This window comes from Monodelphis domestica, chromosome 3 (assembly GCF_027887165.1).
Source record: "Monodelphis domestica isolate mMonDom1 chromosome 3, mMonDom1.pri, whole genome shotgun sequence".
NCBI lineage: Eukaryota > Metazoa > Chordata > Mammalia > Didelphimorphia > Didelphidae > Monodelphis > Monodelphis domestica.
The window spans coordinates 378,636,577-378,661,327 of NC_077229.1; the positions used below are offsets into that span (position 1 = coordinate 378,636,577).

The window sequence follows — 24,751 nt, forward strand, 5'->3', positions numbered from 1 at the left end:
AGGAACATGGTAGCTATCCATCTGTCCTTCAACTAAATTCTTTTATTTGTACAGTTTCCTACATTTAGAATATTAACTCATTGTGAATATGGATCGTATTTTTAAAAGTTTCTCTTGCACTTCAAGCCTTTCTTGACATAATAACAATTTGTTAATGAATATATTTCTTTCATTTTTTAATTCACTCAATATTTTGGTCTACATTTGTAAAGAATTTGGTATTTCATATAAACATGGAAATTATAGATTAGACTAAAACATCTTTGTATATTTCTCTGAATGAATACGTGTCTGTCTCTTGGTTTCTCATATATCTACCTACCTATTAATTCATAGACAATTCTAGAAGTTATCTATTTAATTAAATGACATGATATGGAAAATATAGTCCTTCTCCTACTTAAATTTCTCCTTTCTCACCATCACACATGATCTGAATAATTTTGTAAAGTTGTTTGAGTGGTTAGAGGATTCTTTCAGGTGGTGCTATTCTGTTATAGAATTTGATGCAAACAGCATGGTGCAAATGGAAACTTTTGGAAGACATCACATTCTGTAGGTCACCCTTCTTCAAGTTGGACTCTAAACCAAGACTTCTCCATCACAGAATGTAATACCATTCAGAAGTAGTAATTATGTTTCAGATTTTTATGTTTCACCTTCTAAATTTATTTTTATATTCCTTTATGTTAGTATTTATAAAGATTTATTCTCAGAACTTTTTTTTTCTATTCTCTTATATAAATTATGGGTGAATCAATACATGAATAAATTAGTAAAAGAATGAGCAAGTGAATGGAAATATTTATTTTTATATACTGTGAGGGGTAAAAATTTAAGGGTTGGATTAAATTTATAAAAGTGTGGTCACTATTAATTATTACTCGTCAATGACGTTTTAGCAATTTATTTATAAAATAGAAGGTAAGAGTAAAAGTATAGAAATGAGAAAAGATGGCAAAATAAGAAATTCTCCAGCTCCAGAAGCCCTAGCTGGAGTGCCTAGGGGTGAATTAAACAAGGGTTTTAGCCAAGAGACCTCCTCCAAGAAGAGGGACCCCTCTAGAGGGTAGTGTTTCTCAGAAAAAAGCCAGGAAAGGAGTCAGTCTTTTTCACTCATCCATATGGTAGGTCTAATGGAAAAATGCAAGAGCAGTTTGAGGTCCCAAGTCAGAGCTCAAGTTGATCAAGTTGAAGGTGAAATACCTCCTCACAGGAAGTTCTTAACACTTTTAAAGATCATTCCTTTTGCCACTTCCTGTGTCTTCCTTTTGTAAAAATGGAGATTTGAACTCTGGACTCCATTCCCCAAAGTCCTTGCTCACTTCCCAAAATGCCTTGTAACCTCACCTGGGCCATGAGGAGATGGGGTATTTAACCTGGTTGTAAAGGCTACTGGCCTTTTTTCCAACTTCCGCTTCGGAGCAGATGTGTGTTTTCATCATGTAGGTGAGGTTGAATTGGGCCTCTTGGCCCATCTAGACACATGCTTTCTTATTTTGTATTTTCTTTATATTTTAATCTTTAATAAACCTCTAAATATATAATACCTATAGCAGAGAGAAACTAACTTCTACCTGCCTCAGTTTCCCTAATTTCTAACTCTTACACTTTCATTTTAGGTGGACCAATTACAGCTTAAGCTTTGCTTAGGACTGCCCAGGGGGCAGTCTGTTGATTCTGATTCTTTACTCACTGTAGCACATGTGGGTCACAGTTCTCCCCATACTTCAGAATAAGTGAGGTGTATACACTTTTGGTGATTAAATCTAAGAGTGGGCAGGAGAGCTTTAGTACCATTTTCACAAAACAATGTACTAAGTGCTATGTTACAGGATGGTGATAAACAGCCACACAAATACACACATGTACATATATAGAGACATTAACATAAATCTTTTTTATAACATATATACATATGTATACATATACATATATGGATGGATGCTTCTGTATAGAAATAGATCAAGATGGCTACATAGATATACATCTAAATCTATATTTATCACTATCTCTATCTCTATCTACATATCTATCTACATATGTATCTTGATATATATCTGAAACATTAGGATGACAGGGTCTATCTATTTGATCTGCAGATTAAATCTCCCATTTATGCTATTTCTTACATTTACAATTTTAGTTCATTGTGAATCTGCATTACATGTTAAAATTTCTAGAATGTTTAAGAACTTTCTTGAAAAAAAGGAAATTGTTGAGAAATTTTTCATTCAGTTTTAATTTATTCATTGTAATAGTCTGCATTTATAGAGAATTCTGAGAATAACTTCTGTTTGTAGAGAAATAATTTATTTATATATAATATATATTTTTGCAAAAAAGTCCTTTCCCTTATTTTTGATCTCTCTGAAATACAGATATAGAAATGGTATTGCTGGATCAAATGGTATGTATAATTTTATGTCTCTTCCAGCATATTTCCAAATTGCTCTAAAAAAAAGTGATAATCAGTTTACAATTCCACCAGCAGTATATTAGTATCTCAGTTTCCCCACATTGCTTCCCACATTTACCATTCTCCTTTTATGCCTAATTAGCAAATCTGACAGGTGTAAGGTGGTATCTCAGAGTTGTTTCAATAGAAATTTGGAACTTTTTATCTGACTAAAGAGGGTTTTAATTTTTTTCATTTCAGAATTTCCTGTTCATATCTTCTGACCATTCATCAACTGGAAAGTATTTTGTACTCATAAATTTGATGTAGTCTTTCAAGTTTTTGAGAAATGAAACCTTTATCAGAGAATCAAGCTAGAAAGTTTTCCCCCTCTCTTTGTTTTCCTTCCAATCTTGTTTTCAATGGTTTTGTTTGCACAGAAATATTTTTAATTTAATGTAGTCAATTTTTTTTATTTCTTTTACATCTCATAGTGTTCTGTCCTGATATGTGTGAGTGTAAATGTAGGTAAAGATGTAGATATCTATGTCATATATTTATATATATCTGAAGATCTATAGTTCTTTATATTTAGATATCTATATGTCTCTAACTTTATCTCTCTGTCTTTGTGTCTGTCTTTGTGTCTATCTCTCTCTCTACTTCTCTCTCTCTCTCCTTCATTCTCTCTCTCCCACTCTCTCTTTCTCCTCTCTCTCTCTCTTCCCCATCTTTCTCTCTCTATGTATACACACACACATACACCTACCTCTCTATCTGCACAAAACAAAACAAAATCATCCTTTCCCTCAAGAACCCTATATCATAAAAGTGGTAAATGCCAAAAGGGAAGTTTAGGTTTAGGACAGATAGTTTGGTCAAGAAAATGCTAGAGATAGTGAATGGTCTCATATGTTATTTATCCCCACATCCTTTCCAGTAGTGGTAGTATTGATTTAGTTACTTTTCCCAGATCTAGAGTTGGTAAGTAAGTATCTTGGAGTACAGCATAAAGAGTTTGGAAATTCTTCAGTATGTGCAACTCTTCATAAGTCAGGTTTGTAGGTACTCCAGTGATATCTTGATAAGCTGATTGCTTAATTAAGAGATTATTGGGTTCAGAATCTGGAAGAGATGAGTTCAAACATGTTCTCAGACATTTAAGAGCTCTATGACCTTGAGAAAGGCATTTAAATTCTATTTGCTTTAGTCTCTTCAATTACAAAATAGGGATTTTGTATTTGCTTCTGAGCCTGGTTGTTAGGATCAAATGAGATAATATTTTTATTAAACTAGCACTGCACCTGGCACCATAGTTGCTGTGCTAATATTACTTACTATTGTTCTTAGTTACAATTGGTGATGTTAGCATAGTGATTGTTCTTCTTACTGCCAGCTATTGGGTCAGAAATAGAGGGACATGTACAATAGTATACCAGTAAGATGGACCAAGTTCTAGATTTCTCAGTGGTCTCACAAATATTGCCTCCTACATTTGCCCTAAATCTAGTGCAGCTATTATTCTTGTTTCTTATTGCTCTCTTGTCCTTTGTTCTCTTTGACCTAATTTCTACTTCTCTAGAAATGAAAATGAAACTGTAACATGGGAATATCAAGATTATAGATTATATGGTACTTAATAGTGAAAAAATATTTTTGGTTTAAAAACATTTGAGGATTCCCCTCATCTTTCATTATGTGTTGTTTTACTTTTTCTTTCATTTTTATTCTCAAATACCTTTGAGGTAGCATTAATCAGCAGTTTCACTGTTTTCTTTAAATTGGCTTTACTCCCCCTTTTCTCTCCATTTTGCTTCATTTTAGGTTTTGATAAACATATTTTCAGTATATTTCTTAATATTACTTTACAAAGTGGTTATTTTCCAAATTAGCCTTGCTTTGAATATTCTCTTTACTTATCATGCTAGTCAATTCTGATGACGATGGTGATTTTCAGACTTTTTATTGCTTTGTTATTACATAACAAAAACTTCGTTATATATTCTACCTAACTGTTCCTTTATCCATTATGCACCATTCATTATCAGTAGGTTGTTTGAATATGTCAGGATTTAGTTGTTTTAACTGAACTGGATATTGTTTTCTCTTCTTTGTCTTCTATAATTTTGCAATAATTTTGATTTTGGATTCAATAGATTAGTTATCTGATAACAGAAAAGTGGATATAATAATGACTCATTAGTCATGAGACGTTTGTTAGCTGACAAAATATAACACGTATAAATTTTGGAGATATCCTTCAGACCTTGCTATATCCAATGACCAGTGATCTTTTCCTGAAGAAAAAAATATTGCATATAATTATGAGGTTCCTTTATAATATGTGACTTCAATTTTTGTTATTTCTTATTCCCAAGAAATATATGCTAATATTGTTCTTATCACGTGTACTTAATCTCACTTTTTCAATGAAGTCACTATTATCAAATTATATTGTTCAATTTTGAATGTCTTATTTAATTCTTCATTTAGTTAATCAATTTCTTCACATTAGAATTATGGAGAACATGCTATGCATAAGCTGTAGTTTCTCATTACATTCATTTAGAAATTTTTACCATGAGAATGTGGTTAAAATGAATAACTTGGTTACCATGAGAACAAAGTTAATAGATAAACAGTGAAATATTTATTTTTGGCAATGAATGAATAAGAAAATGAATAGGTGAATGAAAACACATTTATTAATTGCTTGTACTCTACACCAAGCATTGTGCTAAGGGTTGGTCATATATTCTGATGGTTGCCGTGTTTACATGTCCAAAAGTAAATTAGGCAGAAGCTTTCCACTTATGTGCACTAAACTTCTGGTTTAATTTTCAGAATTTTTAATGAACTCTCAAAATTGTAAGTAACTTTAAAGTCTGCTACAGTTCAATTCATTTAGTGATATATCTACTCATTTTTTTAAGGATCTTCTGTTTGGAACACTGACAATCTAGTGAAATTATGATTTCTAATCTATTTTGCTATCCACTTCCATTTTATTCTATTTTATTGGTTGATTTCATCACACTCACAGGTGCAATGATGATTACTTTGTATTTCCCACTATCTTATTTACTTCTGTTTATCTTTCTCTCTTCCTCTTTTTTATTCTTTTCCATCTGAGAAGTCTGTTTTGATTCCAACCTTTTCTTCCCTTATTGCCTTCTTTTTTCTTTTTTCAATCTACCCCTCCATAGCTCTTATTACCTTCCCCATATTTCCCCAAATATGTAAAGTATATTTCTATACCCAACTGAATGTGCCTGTATACACACAGATACTGAAGCATATATGTATGTATATATGTATGTATGTATAGTGTTTCTCTTTGAATCAATTATGATGAGATTGTGGTTTAAGCACTGACATCCCTTCCCATGTCCCCATCCAAAAAGATGTGTAAGAGAAATTTCCCACCTCCTCTCTCTCTTTTCCCTCTTCTCCCTGGACATCCCTCTTTCTCACTTCACTTCTTCATTTATTTTTTGGAAACCATCTCACCATAATCCACTCACACACCTGGTTTTTTTTATGTAAACTCCTTATTAATAAAGTAATAATAATAAAGTTCTTTGGAGATTATTAGAAAATTAACTCTTACCTTCTGTCTTATAATCAATATTATGTATTGGTTCAGAAATAATGACCCTAATAGAGGGTGTTGATGATGTTACTGAGATACTAAGATTATTGAAGTCCATAGTACCTCTCAGTGAAATAGGCCTGTGAGTCTGCCAGAAAAGTTGTTGAAAAAATAGGAACAGGGATTTATTCTTGAAAAACAAGGTATTATGAAGGGAGTAATAGGGGTCCCTACCTCTAAAGGATTTCTCACTAGCCTCTGACCTTCTAAAACCTCCTCTCAGAGATGCCTTCTTTATCTTGATCCTCCCTGAGCCCTAGCCTTTGTCTAGATCCCCAAATCTGACCTGCTAAACCTGACACTATCTAATCCTCCCAGATTGATTTGTAGGATGTAACAGGTCTTCAGATATATCTAAGAATGAACTCAGGATGGTTGGATCCACCCTAGCTGGGCCAGGCCAGAGTTGGGCTCAGGCCTCACCAACACTGTAGTTTTTCTCAGGGTATCTGGTCACAAATCTTCTTTGTAGACAGGAACACTTTCAGCATACAGTTTGATTTTAAAGCAAAGGAAAGGTTTCTTCAGTCAGGAACAACAGAGGTGAATCTATTCAGCTCCAGGGGACAGGAATGCAAAACCTCCTCAGCTCAAGTGAGAAGAAGCCCCAGAGCTCCAGTCAGCTCAAGAGACTGGAAGTCCAAGAGCCCTGAATACCTGTTGTTCTCTCTTTGTCCCTCCTCTGTGTTCCAGAACCTCTTGTCACTTTGTTCCTGGACAGTGACCTGCTATCTTCTTGGAAAATCTCTCTCTCTCCCTTATTGCAAACCATTTCTCTTCTTCCCTTATTATAATTCTAAAACAGAAGAATGATAAGGGATTGGCAACTGGTGTTAAATGACTTGCCCAGGGTCACACAACCACGAAGTTTCTAAGGCCAGATTTGAATCTAGAATCTCTCATTCTTTTGAGTTTGATGCATCATCTTCCCATATAGGAATGTGAACAGTTTCACCTTATTGAGCCGCATAAAATTACTCTTTCATGTTTATCTTATTATAGTTTTCCTGAATCTTGTTTTTGAATGTCAAATTTTCTTTTCATATCTGGACTTTTCATCAAGAAAGCTTGAAAGTTCTTTTTATTAAATGTCCATGTTTTTCTCTGAAGATTATATATCAATTTTGCTAGGTATTTTTACTCATTATAGTTCTAGCTCTTTTTCCATCTAGAATATGACATTCCACAACTTCTACTCCTCATAATTGAAAGCTACTAGATCTTGTGTGATCCTGACTTCATTTATTACTTCTTATAATATTTCATTCTTGACATGGAAGCCCTGAAATTTGGTTATACTGTTCCCTGGTTTATTTTTTTGTTCTGTCTTAGAAAGTGAATGATATCTACATCTAATTTCTAGTTTACCATTTGGATCTAACATTAGTGAAGTGTTACTTGACAATTTCTTCAGCTTTGATTTCTGGGCTTTTTTTAAACATGGCTTTCAAATAGTCCAATAGTTATTAAATTACAAATACTAAATCTATTTTCCAGGTGAATTGTTTTTCCAATGTGATAATCAATATTTTTTTTTATTTTTAAGGAACTATTTTCTTCAGTGAACTTGTGTATTTTCTTTTTCATTTGGCCTCATCTGCTTTTGTAAGACATCTTTTTTTCCCATGGAAATCTGTGTTTCTTTTATCATCAAACCAATTTTTCTTAAGATTTTACTTTATTCAATACTTTTTGTGTCTGCATGATTACCTAAGGTAACATTTATCTTTATATAAATTTTATGAATCACTTTCATTTGTTCTCCTTTTTTTCTTTTACCAGTTTTATTTGCTTCTTTAACTCTTCTGGGAGTTATTGTTGGGCTTATGACCAAAGAGTTCTTGAGGCTTTGCTTCTTGAGGTTTTCACAATGGTATTTTCTTCTGAGTTTATTTCTTTATCTCCTTGCCACTGTAGTAGCTTTTTTGGTCCAACTTTTTTTTTATTTGTTTTTGATCCTTTCCCCAGCCAATTTCTTGACTTTGAACTTTATGTCAAAATTGGGCACTTATCCCCATCGGTGTGGAAAGGCATTGTCTCAAGCCTCAGATCTTCTTGGGATTCTGTTTTCAAAGCTAATCTGATGTTCTGTAAGTTGTCATTGCTCTCCTGGCCTATGTTCTGATATTTACCCAGGAAGTGACTTTGTTTTGCTGTAGCCACAAGCAGTAGTGTTCCTCTTGTTGGTGAAACTATTCAAATCTTCAGATCATTTGCAGCCACAAGTGCTAGTGCTTCTCTCTGCCTTGGAACTGGAAACAGGGTCACTTCACCTATGCTGCTTACCACAAGGGCTCTTTTTGCCCTGTAACCATGAGCCAGGACTGTTTATGCCCAAATGAATTCCCAACCACTATCATATACACCTAGTACCATCAAAGGGTCTCCTGAAATCTCTTTCAGATCAGTTTTCAGATCCCCTCATAATCTCTAACTTGAGAGCTCCCAAAGTTGCTGCTGCTGCTGCTGTACAGGTTGCCTCCAAGTCTCACTGCTGTATTCCTCAACCTATGTAATAGATCTTTCCTGGTGGTCTCCTAATTGGTCTCGTGCTGGAAAAAGTTCAGATTCTGATATTTTGTTGGCTTTGCAATTCAAAATATGATTTGAGAAATTATTTTAAAGTTGTTCAGAGTAGAAGTTTGGGAGAGGTCACTAGATTGCTGCTTTTACACCACCATTTTGTATGTCTATTTATATTACCCTCATAAAGTCTTAAAAAAGAATACTATAGGGAAATTTATTTTTAAAATAGGATAAGAAATACAGGAGAATACAGTTCTGTGGGTAGAACCAGGTTTGAGTGAAACTAGGGAGTAATATAGCTGATGAAAATAATAGTAATGTTTCAAGCAGAAGTATTTAGCAGATTTCTAATATGACCCTATCCTACATATTGAAAACTCACATAGACATTCCATTGACTCAGCTTTGTATGATTTCAAAGGAAAGTAGCTTGATTGTATGATGAGGGAATAGTGACAGCTGGACAAAATGAAGATTCTGATGGTAATCTTATATCATAACAAATAGAAGATGATGGAATCATATTTGGAGATCCTTTTGTGGAGGATTTAAGAAGAAAAATAGACAAAACTCACAAGATGGAAGGTAAGGAAAAACTGTTTTAATGATATTTGATATTTTGTGATAATCTTTCCCAACTACATAAGGGGGAAAAAAAAACAAGCAAAAACTTAATAGACTTTCTTTTTCTTGGTAATTCATTCCAAATCATCAGTGCATCCAACATCTACTGATCAAATTGAGATTCAGAATTAATTCTTCACTTTTCAAAGATTATTTCTATATCTAATATCCCTACAAACTGATTTGTTATTTGCTTTGCCTATTACCACATATTCCTAGGGTCAACGCTTTATCTCAGTTTTATTTACCATTCCCCAAAATCATCTCTGAAAGAAAGCAAAAGAAATGAAAGATATCTGAAAATGGCTACATACCTTTGTAATAAATATGAGAGTTTTCTGAGTAAATTAAAAACAAATTAGTTTCCAGTGTAGATTTTATTAACTTTTAGAAAAAAGTATTAAGAAATTTAGCAGCGCCTATTTGCATTCACAAACTGTCTATTAATTGCAAATTATGTTTTTTGTTTCATGTAAATCTTATATTCTAATCTACTGTTACCCAATAACTTTGATACTATAAATTCTTGAAAATAACAAAATCGCATTCCTCTAAAAATATTCTACAGTATTCTCTTCTTTGACAAAGTCATTGATTTTTCTTTCTTATTACTGTTTTACTTTTTTTGTCACAATAAATTTAGCAATAAAATTGGCAGTTGAGTTTCTTTAGGTTAATTCCACACACATAATTTACAAGCTTCTTTCTCTTTTTCAATTCATATATTGCAAGTTGTGGTTCTGGTTCACCACACAGGGAGACAAAAGATTAATTATTTCATGCAATGAGAAGTGAATTGAGGAATGGTACCATTTAAAATCTAACTGAGCAGTATGAGGTTTTGACAATTGTTTGGAAAGCTCTGACAGTTAAAATATATTCCCCATAGCAGCGAATTAAATGCTTAGGCAGATTAAAAAGAAAACAATAACACATTTTAATAAAGAGAATTAATTAACATATGATGATTATTTCAAATCGTGATTTATTCTTGGCAGCCAATGGTATCAGCCAGAGGGCAGTAGAATATAATCTGAATCATTCTATTGCCATTTAATAAGTTGCTTTGGAGGAGATAGACACTGTCTCATAGACCATGTTAAAACACTAATTTCTAAATTGAAATTATTGGAGCAGAGTAAACCTTCATTTATTTATTTAAGAGGTGTTTCCCACCCTAATACAATTTAATGTATGATCAGTAAAAGCAGAATTATAACAGTTATATATCAACATTCTCCTGAGAGTTCTCCTTTATTAATGTGCATCATGATTCAGTACGATTTTGCTCATGTTATTCAGGAACCAGAGTAGAATACCAGCTGATTAATATCTGGTTTGGAAATTGTAATGTGCTGGTTATGACTTGGATAAGGAATGAGCATTGCTGATTGACTGTATGAATAGAGTAAATAACAGTTCCGCCTAGTAACTCATCAAAATGATGAGTGATTCCATGGAGGATTTACCAGTGAAAATTAATCTTTGTTGGACAAAAAAATGATTATTAGCAGTTTCAGACTAGTATTTTTAAATGGCATTAAGAAAACATTATTATTTTCCCTCATACTTCTGAGAATGTCTATTTTTTTTTCTTTTAAGATACTGAAGCTAATGATTTTAGAACAAATGTACATATGTATGTGTGTATGTATATATGTATGTATAAATGTTTTTCCAAGAGGTTTTGGCACTGCATAGATGTAGCAATAGTAACAAAGAAATATTTCAAGAATCCAAGAATAGGCTATAAAGCATAAGAAGATAATTAGGAATATTACTTTTTTACATTAGTGAATCCTTTGAATATTGAAATGTTGCTTTAATAATTTTATATTTTCATAATAATGTTAAAAATAATTCTATCTGAGAAAATGTGACCATAGGTTGTGACCTCTTGTTCCCCCATTTATCCAAAAAGTTTTAAGGATGAATAAACACGAATAAATATTTTCAATATAAAAGCTATACAACTGCATAGTGAATGGTTCACAATAAAAATATATCACTGTAGGGATTGCATAAGGTGCACAATAAAACCATAATTCCAAGTGAATGCTGCTTGATATTTCTCCGAAAATCTGGTAACAACCACTACAAAAAAGTATTGATTATGAACACATTTGCTATGTGTTGTTCTCTGTATTAAGTTTTGGGAATACAAATACAAATAGAACAAAAAGATACAATTGTCCTCAAGGAGCTTGTGATCTAATGAGGAAGACAATACATAAAAGGAAACTAGAGAGAAAAGATAGTATCATAGTTGTCAGGGTTCAGAAGGGTCCAGAGGGATGTAACCTAGAGGAATATTTGGAGATGGCTGGCCTGGCCATCTTCGATTATTTATTTTTCTATTTTATTTTATTTTTAAATTTTAAATATTTTCCCATGCTCACATGATTCATTTTCTTTCCCTACCCTCATCCTTCCCCCCTCCCAGAACCGACAAGCAAATCCACTGAGCTGTACAAATATTATCAATTGATACCTATTTCCATAATATTCATGTTTGCTCTAGCGTGATTTTTTAAAAGTCTATATCCCAAATCACATACTCATATATACATATGACCCACCCTCCTGTAAAAGATATTTATACTCCAATAGAGAGAGACATCCCTGTAGCAGGTGGTACTTTTGAGGCATGAGTTGTAAGACTGAAGTGACATGTTGACTTTACTCAATTACTAAAGAAATTCCACTGATTCCTTACTATCTCAAGGATCAAATGCAAATTTTTCTAATATTTAAGGCTTTACAATTTGGCTCCAAATTGTCTTTGTAGGCATGTTTTTCCACATTCCTATTATTTCTGCTGAATTCTTGTTTCTAAATTCTTCCTTCTACTAAGGATATATCCTTACCAAATCAATATTCATACCAAATCAAATACCAAATCAAATCAATATTTAATGTTTCCAAGTATTCTTCCTCAATATGTCTCCACTATTTCATTCATTCTTCCCTTTCTCTACTCTCACATTGCTCACATTTCATGACCTCTTCAGTTCTAGACTTTTAAAAGAAATACTTGGGGCAGCTGGATAGCTCCATGCATTGAGAGCCAGGCCTAGAGATGGGAGGTTCTAGATTCAAATTTGGCCTTAGACACTTCCCAGCTGTGTGACCCTGGGAAGTCACTTAATCACCATTGCCTAGCCCTTACCACTCTTCTGCCTTGGAGCCAATACATAGTATTGACTCCAAGACAATATATATATATATATATATATATATATATATATATATATATATATATATATATATATATATATAATTAAAAAAGAACTTCTTATTTTGTGTCATTGACTCTAGTCTTTCTATTCACTAATCTCTCCCCACACAAATGCCCAAGTCATATACGAAAGTCTAAGTGGAAAATAACCCTCTCTTCCTCAATAAATTTCAGTGGTTCCTTATTAACTTGAGAGTAAAATGCAAATACCTCAATTAAACATTTAAGGCCTTTCACAATTTGGCTCCAATACACCTTTGGAAGTTGTTATAAATTATATTCCTCCCCATCCTTCATGCTTCAGACAGTTCTTGCTGTTCCTTAACCATGGTGCTCCATTTCCTACATCTATTTTTTTTTTACAGATTGTCCTCTGTGATTGAAATACTCTCCTTAAAATAAATGGGTTTTATTTCAAGCCCACCTCAAGTTTTATGACCTGTCTGAAACCTTTCTTGAAAACCAAAGTTGCTACCTCTCAATCACTATAAAAATTATCTTGTATTTATTAGAAATATTATTTGTTCTTTTGTTTTTCCCCTTGTTTACATCTGGTTTTTGCTTTGATTTAATTGATTAACTTAATGCAGAATCCAGGTAAGCTTCATACATACATAAATGAGGAAAAAGAAGGCTTCCTCCCCCCAAAGGATACATAATGGCACTCAAACCTAGAGTTTAGGTCTTCAGGCTTTCATTCAGTACTCTTCATAGTATGCTATTAGGTTAGGCAACCCAGCAAAAATCTTTCCTGGGCCAGGAAAAGATGGATAGTTAAATGTTGATGTTGATCATTATAATGATGATGTTGATGACATTGATGTTGTCGTTGTTGATGAAGATAATGTGACTGATGATGTTGATGTGCATATTGATGATGTTGATGATTATGACATTGGTGTTGGAGTTGTTCATGACAGTGATGTTGATGAGGATGTTGTTGATGTTGATGTTGATGATATTGATGATGATGCTGATAGTGTTGATGGTGTTGATGATGATGATGATGATTGAATTTGGAGTTGGAGGTTTTCTTTCCATTTGAATCTTTCTGACTCTTTCCATTGTAATGATTAAAATTTTCTTGGAGATTGTCTCCAACCTCTTTTAGCTTTCCATTGCACTAGTATTCTTTTCCCCTCTCCCCATGCACTTCTTTATGAAATATAAAATTACCTAATTTTATTTATTTTCCCTTTTCTTTTAGTATTGCCCTCTTTTTTACCCCTCATTTATATATATATATATATTTATTCATATTTATATTTTTTCTAAACAGTTTGTCACTAGTTCCTCTAAGTGTACTTCTTCTAGATATCTTGATGATGATAACAATTTTTAGGAGCTACCAATATCATCTTTTCTTATATGAATACAAACCATTTGAACTTCCTGGGTCCCTTACAAAAAGTTGTTTGTTTGTTTGTTGCCCCCTTTCTTAATTGCCTTTTGGTGATTCGCTTGAGTTCTATATTTGGGCATCAAATTTTCTGTTTAAGTCTGGTATTTTCTTTATAAATGTTTGGAAGTTTTCTATTTCATTAAATAATCATACTTTCCCCCGCAAGAATATAGTCAGTTTTGCTCAGTATTTGATTCCTGGTTGTAGACCCAGGTCTCTTGCTTTCTGGAATATCATATGTCATGCCTTCCAGTCCTTCAGTGTGGATTCAGCTAGGACCTGTGTTATCCTAACTGTGGTTTAATGATCCATGAATGGTTTATTCTTAGCAACTTTCAGTATCTTTTCCTTTGCCTGGTAGTTCTTGAATTTGGCTATAATAATCCTTGGTATTGTCAATTGGGGATTAAATGAAGGAGGTGGTCTGTGGATTCTTCCAAGCTCTACTTTTTCGTCTTGGTCAAGAATGTTTGTGCAATTTTCTTGGATAATTTCCTGTAGAATGATGTCCAGGAATTTTTCTTTTGTCATGATTTTCTGAGTCCAATAATTCTTTTATTGCCTCTTCAGGATCTATTTTCCATGTCTATAATTTTATCAATGAAGTGTTTCATATTTTCCTCAATGTTTTCATTCTTTTGGTTTTGTTTTTTAGACTCTTGCTGCCTTGTGAAATCATTTGCTTCTAGTTGTAGGATCCTAATTTTTAATGACTGAATTTCATACCTGGCTTTTTGGTCATCCTTCTCCTTCTGGTCTGTTTTTCTTTGTAGGTGATCTTTCACCTTCTTTGTCTCATTTTGAAGCTGGTCATTTCTGGCTTCCAAGACACTATTTTCTTGTTTTAGTTCATGTGCCTCTATTTCCAGATGACTTATATTGATTTTTAAGTTCTTTTTCCAATTGTCTTCAGCCTCTCTTAATTGTTTTTTTAATTGTGTTTTGAGTTCTCCAAAGCCTGAGTCCAATTTGCTGAATTTACTGTATTTTTGTTCAGTGTTACTTGGTCTTCCTCTGTTCCATTTGCTCATTGTTCAATACCTGGATAGAAGCTGTTGATTGTAACTTCTTTTTATTGTTGTTGTTGTTGTTTGCTCATATTCTCCCAATCCCCCAGTCATTGACTATGTTCTTGCTCCTCTGTTTATTTGCTAGATCTGTGGGTTTGGGCTATTCTGTCCTGAAGGGGCTTCTTTTCTGATCTCCTAATGGACTAGATTAGGCTGATGGAATATTAATGATCCCTGACCTCAGGTCTTCCCCAGCTGGCAGCAGAAGCTTAAGGTCTAGGTGAAGGCATGGAGGTGGAAGGTAGCTGGACTTCCCATCTTGTTATCAAGATATTTAATACTGGTTGCAGCCTTTACCCTGGGATCTGAGTCATCAGGATTCTTATGGCAGTGCTCATTGCAATCATTGGGGGAACAGTGTTGGAGATTCTAGAAATACTCTTTGTATTTGTATATGTGAACATTGGTTTTTCTAGTTGAATAAAATCTACCTTATTATAGGGGTTAATTGAAATTTTACTTTTTATCCCTATAGCATAGCACAGTACTTGGGACAGAATAGGTCCTTAAAAAGCTAGTAGAATTATTAATTGATTGGGAGGGAAAGTAGAAGATAATGCTCCTTCCACCCTAAACCCAGAAGCATGTTTTATGAGGAATATATATTAATTTATTAAATTTTAAACTATTAATTGTTTTTAGAAATAACTTTTAATAACATTTTAGGATATTTATTTGCGACAATTACTTGAATTCTCTGGAAAATTTAAAGGCTCTCTTTCAAGGATCTAATTTAGTAACCCTGCAATAATATTTGACTCTTTTCTCTCCTTTTCCTTCCCTTTCTGATCTCCCCAATATTCCATTACTTAACAAGCCCTGTGGGGTTTGACTATTATCACTTTCACCATCACCAACCATCATTTCACTTTTTTGCTTGATCTATACTAATAACTTCCTTTTTAGTTATATGATCTTGAATTTCTTTAATTCTCCTATTATAATCATCTATTAATTGATATTCTCAATTTAATCACTCTAACTATACAACAACTTTGGTTTTAAAAGCCCTCACTGGTTTCCAGGACCAAAAACACCAGTTTAGTGGAAGGAATATTGAATTCTGCATTCAAAATTCCTACCTTTGCTACTCACTGTCAGCAAGAACTAGATAAAGCCTATCACCTTCTCAAGGAAATTGAAGAAATTATACAAAATGATTTCTGAGATAACTTTTGGCTTTATAGCTGAGATTCTATGACACTAGTCTGTTATTTATAGACTTCAAGAAATTTTGTTTATTATATCTCTCGAGATTTGTCATCTTATTCACCATTTCATTCACTCTATAGTCTAGACAAATTGTACAACTCACCTTCAATTGCAGTCTCTTCCCATATTGCTGTGTTTCTGTTCATGGAATTTATTAAAAGTTCAATACTCTCTCCCTATTCATGAATCATTGAAATTCTTTTTTCTTCAAAAAATAATTTAGAGTTCCCTCTTCTTTGATCCCATCTTACCACCTGAAAATAATTTTCACCTATTTAAAGAGATCACTGAACTTCATCTGAACTTTTCCTTTTCATCTTCTATCTGATTTGTATCAAAATGTTTGGTATGTATATCTTATATTCTATGTTAATTTGTAAGACTGGGAAAATAGGGATGATATTGATTTCATCTTCCAATTCTCTACCTTCACATTATCCTTTGTATTGTTCAAAGTGCCTTGAAAATAGCAATTGCTTAATTGATTTTTAAAACACTACCTTTTGTATTAGTATCAATACCATGAATTGGTTCCAAAGAAGAAGATTAGTAAGGGCTAGGCAATGAAAGTTAAATGACTTGCTCAAGGTCACACAGTAAGGAAATATCTGAGGCCAGATTTGAACAGAGGATCTGCTATCTCTAGGCCTGGCTCTCAATTCACTGAGCCACTTAGCTATGCTGCTTCTATCCCCCAGCCATGCACTAAATTGAAAGTAATGATATATAGTTTTAATTCAGCAAGTTTAATTCAATTTTTTTAAATGGAATAGAAATCATGACAGATTTTTGTTAGAAAGTTGGTTTTGTGGATGAGATTTAACATTATAAACTCAAGGCAACTCATAGTCAAAAATATTAACTCCCACCTCTATCACCTGTCTCTCCAAAAAGTTTATATGAAAAGCTCATCCAGTCAAAAACAAAACCCTCTCTCTCTTGATTTGGAATCTAGTTTTTTTTTTTTGTTGTTGTTGTTGTTTTATCAAAAGAAGACATTCTTCTTATTGTGTTTTTTCTTGAAATGTTCTCAGAAGGTTCTTTAAATGACTAGAAGCCAGAACAAAAATTACATAATCCATTCAGATGGTAGGAGAAAAAATGGGGAGAAAGTATTCACATTTTGCCTTCTTTCCTTTTGGATTGTTTGTCTCCTCCACCCCAACATTCAGTTTCCTCCTTGGTCTGTAGTTTCCTTGGCCTCCTCTGCCAACTTCTTTGCCTCCAAAGCCTACATGATCACTGGAGCCACATCATGCCCCTTAAACTCCTAATTCATTGGGCTTTGCCCATTCCAGAATGATTTTGTTTCCATGCATCTCTCTATTTTCCATATTCTCTTTTACACCTTTTGCTTCTTCTTCTGAGTTGAAGTCCAAAAAACTGAAACCTTCCCCAAACCCCAGGCTCCCTGTCTGTGACTATTCTGGCATCCAACAAGCTGTGAAAAAATTTTTTAATGTTTTTTTCTATCATGTCTTTGGACAGGCCTTTGACAAACAATGTGTTTTAACCTTGGTGCCTTGGGGCTGTATTTGCTATCTTCTGTTCCTTCAACTCCAGCCAGTTGGCTCTGCCTTCTATTTCTATGCTGTTAGAGGAATTCAAAAGTTCATTCCTATCCTCCATTGAGGCAAATTCAATGAAAGCATACTTTTTTTGTACAAGCCTTGTTTGTTCTTGGGCAGACTGATGGATGTGGTCTTTTCAAACCTTTCCTACAAAATTTCTTTGAGGGCCATAGGCAATGTTGTTCAGCAACAGTGTCTTGTGGAATCTGACTGCTTTCTGTTGTTCCTACTCCACACATTGTCCTCCCTACCTACCAAGTACTCTAGTCCTTGATTTTTATCCCTTGTTTAGTCCAAAATGAGTGCCTGGTCATCAATCTCCACCTCCAATTTTTCTTCCATAGTCCCACCCATATCTGGTTCTATCTTGAATTCAATATAAGCAGTTCCTTTGAGTGTTCTATCCTTAGTGCATGTAAATCTGACCTCAATAAAGTCTTCAAATACTTCCTTGGGCTCCTCCTGAATTACTTATTTAAGCACATTAATCTTAAAGAGCATCCTTGCACTGGATCATTCTTGTTTTTGTTTGATTTTTCCAGCTTCATTTCAGAGCTGAGCACTTTGGATCCCCTTAGTTCATCTTTTCCATGTCTTCAGCAGATTCAAATTCCATGTAGCCAAACTTCCTGGTGGCACCACTGATGACATCCATAGCCATAAGTTCCGTGATTCCAGTTTTTATATGGGAAGATGTTTTGCTGAAATTCAGGTTACCTGTGAAAAGAAGCAAATTTGTATATATCTCAGCTTCCAACTACATTTTTCTTGACTTTGGGGACTTTCTATTTAACCATTTCTTTTTTTTCCTCTTTCTTGGGGCTCTTTTGACAGGGGATATCCTTCTCTTCTTTTTCCTCCTTCCCTTTGTCATCCTCCTTCTCCTTATCTTCATTCTCCTATTTATTATCTTCCTCCACCTCTTCTTTGGATTTCTCTGCTTTCCCAGCAGACTCTACAAAAAACAATATTCACTTTAGCAGGGATGGAATTCATAGCTTCTTCAAAGTAATCCCCCTACTCATCACTATCCTCTTACTCATCCTCCTCCTCATCCTCATAGTCTTGCTTGTCTGGAGCTGCTCCCACTTTTGTGTCTTTGGAAGACTCAAATTCTTCATCCTCCTTATCTTTGCTGTCCTTTTAAGATTGGCTGCCCTCTTTTTTTAGGACCTTTCCCATTTTTGCTTCTTTCCTGGGGGAGCTGCTGCTTTTGTTCCCTTCTTACCAGGTGTAAAGAAAACTCTGGCCGAGGTGACCACTTTATTGAATAGAGTCACAGCAGAGTCACAACTTCTTTCTTGTCAGGTAGAGTAGCAACAACAACTTTTTTTGGCTTATTTATTTATTTCAATTATTTGGCTTATTTAAATCCACCATTTCTATCATATGTGTATATACTATTACTTTGTGAACTTGTTTACAGGCATTAGTACTATAGGATAATTAGTTGCATTTCTCTAATTACTAGTTATTTGGAGCATTTTTCATATGATTATAGAAAGTTTTAATTTCTTCATAAGAGAATTACCTATCAATATTGTTTGATCATTCCTAGACATGGAAATTATTTTGTTGTTATAAATTTAACTCACTACTTTATATATTTGAGAATGAAGTCTTAGTTATAAGCATTTACTATATTTTTAACAGTTTCTTGTTTCACTTTTAATGTTGGTTTGGTTTTATTTGAGCCAAATCTTTTTAATTTAATGTATTAAAATCATATAGTTTGCATTTTATAATGTACTCTGTTTCTTATTTCGACATAAATTCTCACCTTTTCTATAGATTGAAGAGATCCATTATTTTGGACTCCCTTAATTTGTTTAAGGCATCCCTGTTTTTTGATAAATCAAGTATCCATTTTTACTTTACTTGGTATGTGGTGTGAAATATTGATCTGTGTCTACTTTCTGCCAACCATTTTCCAGTTTTCCCAGTAGTTTTTGCTGAATAGTAAATTCTTCTTCCAAAAGTTTGGATCTTTGGATTTGTGAACTAGAAGGTAACTATGGTCATTTACTATAGTGTGTTGAGTACTTAATCTATTCCATTTACCCAATATTTCTTTTTTTAATACAAAACTAAGTAAAATAAGCATTTCCACATTTAAAAAGATTGTACATAAATGAAATCATAAATTTACTACATGTTTAACTAAATTTTTTTCATAATAAATTCCATCCACATGTGTCCCAGTCACTCATCTCTTTCCCCACATCTAAGAAGATATTATCCAGGAGACCAACATTTTCATACAAATTAAGTTTTTATTTTTAACTTTCGGTTCGCAACCTAGAATTAATATTTCCAGTTTATTCTTCCAGGATGAATTCTGTACCTGTGTATAATGTTCTCTTCATTCTATTCATTTCACTGTTCATTATTCTATGTAGTACTTTCCAAGTTTTTAAATTATTTTTAAAATTTTAAATTAGCCTGCTCACTGTTTCTTATGACACAGTAGTATTCCATCACAATCATATACCATCCCTTAATTGATGGTCATTCTTTCAGTTTCCAATTCTTTGTCACTCAAAGAGAGCTGCTATAAACATGGATATTTCTCCTCTTTCTCTTATCTCCTTGGGAAATAGAAGCAGTAGTGATATTTCCTTGACTAAGGCTATATACAGGACTTTCCTGATCTTTAACTCTAATTACTTAATTCTGTTGATGATTATCATTTGATCTTGAATCTGCCTGGTTTATACATAGTTACTTGCATATTGTCTCCTCAATTAGAGTGTGAGCTCCTTGTGAGTAGGTAGTTTTTTATTGATTTATTTATGTATTTATTCATTGCTTTCATTTGCATTACCAGTAGTTCACAGTGTCTGGAACAAATTAGATGCTTAATAAATTATATCTGATTAATGGAAAAATCAATCTTTTGTCATCATAAAGTATGAAGAGATTTTTAGTGTGCTTATCCTTCATTAAATATACACGATTATTAATTTGAGAATTGTATAGTGTGTTTTTCTAATAATGTATTTCTGTCCCTGAAAATTTTTTGGTCCTAATGATAGCATAAATAATTTATATAGCATCTAATATATTTCTTATTTTAATATAATTTTAATTATTATATATGTATATAAGTTAAATATTGTTTTTATTTTTAATCATTTGAATTTTCAGTTATATATGTTTTTCATAATATCTATGACAACTTGACAACTTCCCTTTATATTTCTTGTGCATATATATGTATATATATATGTATATATATATATATATATATATATATATATTTAGCATTCTAAGTTTTCCAAAATTATAGAATTTATATCAGAATACTACAATCACCTTCAGGACTGGTATATCTATATTTATATATAATATCTCTTTGAGGTTTGTTATACTTTTGCCTGTATTTCCAGATGTTTTGATTAGTGTATAATTATAGATTCTTCTGTAGTAAGCAGAACTTGTGTCTATTGATATTATCAATAATTTTTTAATTAAATAATCTACCTTATTCACTTGAATTTTTCTCAGATTCATTTTAGCTTTAATTTTGTCTCATTTCTTCTTATGAAATTTAAATTATTTATTAGGCACTTTCTTTGCTCCATTAATTTTCTTAGCTTTATCAATTTTTAAGGGTTTTTTTTACAATTTTTCATTATTTGAAAATACCTCTTAAAATATGTGCATCTTTTACTTCTATTATTTAGGTGACTCATTTGCTCTTATATTAAGATTATGATTTATTAGTTTTACCCTTTTCACTTTATTTGATTTCAATTTTGTTTGTGTAAAAAAGAGAAATAGAAAAATATTAATTCTATTTTTTCTTAAATTTTTCTCTTTTTTCTATTTGCTTTAATTGGGTTTTAAGCATTCTATCTCATTTTCAAATATTCATTCTTAAATATGGAATTAATCCAAAGCATTTTTATTAATGATAAATTTTAGCCTTATTCCTTCCTTTAAGAGAAGAGAAAAGAAGAAAATGTAAGTTCTTTGAATAGTTTGACATCTTAACTATTGTGATTTCTACTTCCTGTTCATTAATTTGGGGGAAACATTGTTAAAATTATCAAGAGATTTAAAATTTAACAAGTACTTTGTCCCCCTTGGTAAACTTTTTATGAACGATTACCTGCCATTTCAGTTTTAAACTCCTCATGTATCCCACCCTAATCACCCCCCCCCCAACAGATATAGTACCTTTTTCACAAGTCTAGGGAGGAACCCAGGATGTGCCCTTACAATTTTTTAAAGTTCAGACTTTGTTGCATTTTTATAGTCATAATTCATTCTATATATGTAATCAGAGAGAATTTAAACTAGTAAAAAAACCACAATTTTTAAATTCCACAGTGACTTTCACACTTGGAAAGAGTTTGCTAATGACATATTTGAAAAGAAACAGATCAAGACAACCTAGTCTTTGTAAATATTATTCATTTGTCAAAGTAAGAAATAGCTTCTTTGCTCATTTGAACTAATGATGATATCATTTTGCATTTGTTCAAAGATGCTCAACCAAGCACATTATAAAAATTAACTCTTTGAAATGTTTAAATGTCTTTTGCTTTTTAACATTACTACCTACTACATCCCCTTCCTATCTTAGAGAACTATTATTATATTATGAATATTATTTTTAGAGAGTAAAGAGAAATGTGAAAAAATAGAGTAACTGATCACTGCATCAGAAAGCATGAAAAGATAAAAAATATGAAAGATACATGTAACTAACATCTTTGTAAAAGAGAAGAGACATTTTCCTTTGAACCATGTGTATTTTTAAAATTTCTCAAAATCTACTTTTAATTGCTTGGTTGTTTTTATTTACATTGTTGTTATTGAATATTATTTCTAGGACTTGCTTAATTCAGTATGCAAAATTTATGTAAATTTTCCATAGTTATATATATCTATATCTATTCATATATCTATATAATTATATATATGTATATCATGTTTTTCTTTTCTTAGAGCACAGGAATATTCAGTCACAATAAAACATTACAATTTGCTAGCCACTCTCCAGTTAGTGAATGCTATTTTGTTTCTGATACAATTCCAATATATTTCATTATATCTAAATCTATGTCTATATATAATAGGTTTATAAAGATATCTCTTCTACATTATAGCATCCCCCACTGCAGTTCTGTTATTTTTTAGATCAAAATAAAAAACTGATTTTTGGAAGTTTTGTAAAAGCTGCAGAGGTTGTGTGAAAGTCAGCAGATGACACAGAAAATGTTTAGAAACTCAGAAATGAATTGAATAAAACCTATAGTATTATATGACATCAATATGTTGACTACATACATAGCGTACATTTTACAAGAAGGCACTATAAACATAAAAGAATAAAAAAAATCTCCTCTGGTATGATGGGAGGATCAAAAGAATTTATGTGGATTTTCTAGATCACAAGAGTATCACACTCTAACCCACATGATGTGGAAATAATATATGTATTATATATGTATGTATCTCAATTTTCATTTCTTTGATATTAAACTTAGAAATTTTCTTATGGTTTTCCTATTCAAATGATCCCCTTCTTACTCTAAGTACATTAACTATGCTTTTATATAACCTTTTGACTATTACATAGTCAAAGATATCTATTTTACTTCATGTTACTCTCTGTCTCTGTCTCTCATATACATGGTTATGGGAGATATGTTAGGCTTTTTGTCTATTTTTAATAATATATTTTATATATTTATGTCATATTCATTTAAATCTTTTGTGCAATCCTGGAGGGAGCCAGGAGCCTGAAGATGGGGGGGGGCTCTTAGAGCTACTCCCCCCCCCATTACGAGGATGGGTTCTCTTGGCGGCGACAGCACAAGGACACCTAGACTCAGCACGGCATGGGCAGGCAAGAGACAGTGTAATGGCAGAGAAGGCACCTGGGGGCATAAGCCTCTAGCAGCAGATGATGGCATCAAGCACAGGAGCCCTAGTTACCTCCATTTTTATGACCCCACTGGATGTGGTAAAGGTCCGACTACAGTCCCAGCATCCTTCTCCCACTAGTGGGAGGTGTATATTTTACTGCAATGGCATCCTCGAGCCCCTCTATCTGTGTAAGAATGGCTCCTGATGTGCTGTCTGGTACCAGAATCCCACCTACTTCACGAGCACCATGGATGATTTTGTGAAGATTAGTCGGCACTGCAGGAGGGTACCAGGACCCTGTAGAGTGACCTCCGTGCAACTCTGGTGATGACTTCTGACCTCTATGCACCCATGGTGGCAGGGGCTATAGCCGGTGCTGGGTACTGTGACTGTGATCAGCCCCCTGAAGCTGGTGAGAACAAAACTTCAGACTCAGCATCTGTCCTACCGTGAATGTGGGGGCTGTTTCCGGGCAGCCATGTCCCAGGGCAGCTGAAGTTCTCTGTGGCTTGGCTGTGGTGCCACTTTGTTAAAGCATGTGCCTTTCTCATCTCTGTACTGGTTTAACTATGAGTTAGTGAAGGTATGGCTCTGTAAGATGGTAGCCAAGGACTGGACTTCAGTCGGCATCAACTTTGTGTCTGGAGCCTTCTCAGGAACAGTGGCTGCTGTGCTCACACTGCCTTTAGATGTGGTGAAAACTCAGCATCAGATGGAGCTTGGAAGCTTGGGAGCCCTGAGAGTGACATCTCCATGCTCCACTTCCACCTGGCTGCTGCTCCAGCAGATTCAGGCTGAGTCTGGGGCCAGAGGACCCTTTGCAGGCTTCCTCCCATGGATCATCAAGGCATCCCCCTCCTGTGCCGTTATGATCAGCACCTACGAATTTAGCAAAAATTTTTTCCGGAGATTGAACTTGGAAAATTGCCCCCGGGGACCCTGAGGGGAGTCTGGGAGAGAAATGGAAGATACCAATCTCCCAAGGAAACCATCTCTGACTCTCCGTTGGGAGAGGAGATTTACACAAACTTTCCTTACCCTGTGGTGGGTGGTAGGGCAGGGCCTGACCTGTCGCAGCAAGAGTGAGATGACTACTCAGTCCCTCTCTCCTACCTGACAATACTAGGGCACCATGCAGGGAACGGAACTCCCCTCTTTCTCCATGCAAATATTTTCTC

At 33.6% G+C, this 24,751-nt stretch overlaps 1 pseudogene; it reads left to right on the forward strand.

Moving 5' to 3' along the window:
* The first annotated feature begins 23,568 nt into the window (after positions 1-23,568).
* On the forward strand, positions 23,569-24,516 carry LOC100020070 (probable mitochondrial glutathione transporter SLC25A39; annotated as a pseudogene).
* The last annotated feature ends 235 nt before the right edge of the window (positions 24,517-24,751 follow it).